The sequence below is a fragment of the Capsella rubella genome, unplaced genomic scaffold (assembly GCF_000375325.1).
Source record: "Capsella rubella cultivar Monte Gargano unplaced genomic scaffold, Caprub1_0 scaffold_4, whole genome shotgun sequence".
Lineage (NCBI taxonomy): Eukaryota > Viridiplantae > Streptophyta > Magnoliopsida > Brassicales > Brassicaceae > Capsella > Capsella rubella.
This window is the reverse complement of record NW_006238920.1, coordinates 501633-502299: the sequence shown is the minus strand read 5'-3', so window position 1 is coordinate 502299 and position 667 is coordinate 501633.

Here is a 667-nt window from a genome sequence, read left to right as displayed (position 1 = left end):
TCATCCTTGTAGTATATATAATAGATAAAAAAATGGAATATCAAATTGTTTTTTAGATAGGAAATCAAGTATAAAATTCAAAGTTAAAACAAATTATAATGTTCTTTTTATTATTACATGTTGAATCACAAACTAAGGATCATTATTCTTAAAAGAATGTCTTGTCTTACAAATTGGTTTGATAATTATATAACAAAAAGTTTATTTTGTTAAAAAATTACATACTTTTGAAAATAAATTAAATATACATGAATATGTGAGAAAGAAACAAACATCCAAAGTAAAAGAACGAAGATGGTTTCTTTAGCTTGATTTTCTTATAACCATAAAATATTATTATACATATGTATTACATTTAAAAATATAAAAAAACAATGAAGACATAAAGGAATACATAAAAACAAAAAATAAATAAAATTGAAAACAAAAGTTTAAACTAAATAATTAATCAAACTCTTACAATGATATTTTAAATGAGTTTTCACCCCATGCAAGAACTTTTAAAAAAACAAAGAGAATAATGAAGATATGAGATATGGTAGAGAAGGATGTGAGAATAGCTATTTATAATAAGAAGTGATGTAAGTTACATTTTTAAAATAATTAAATTAGAGGAGTTATAATTATAATTTATAGTGTGTTTAATTGGAATTCAATAAAGAAAACC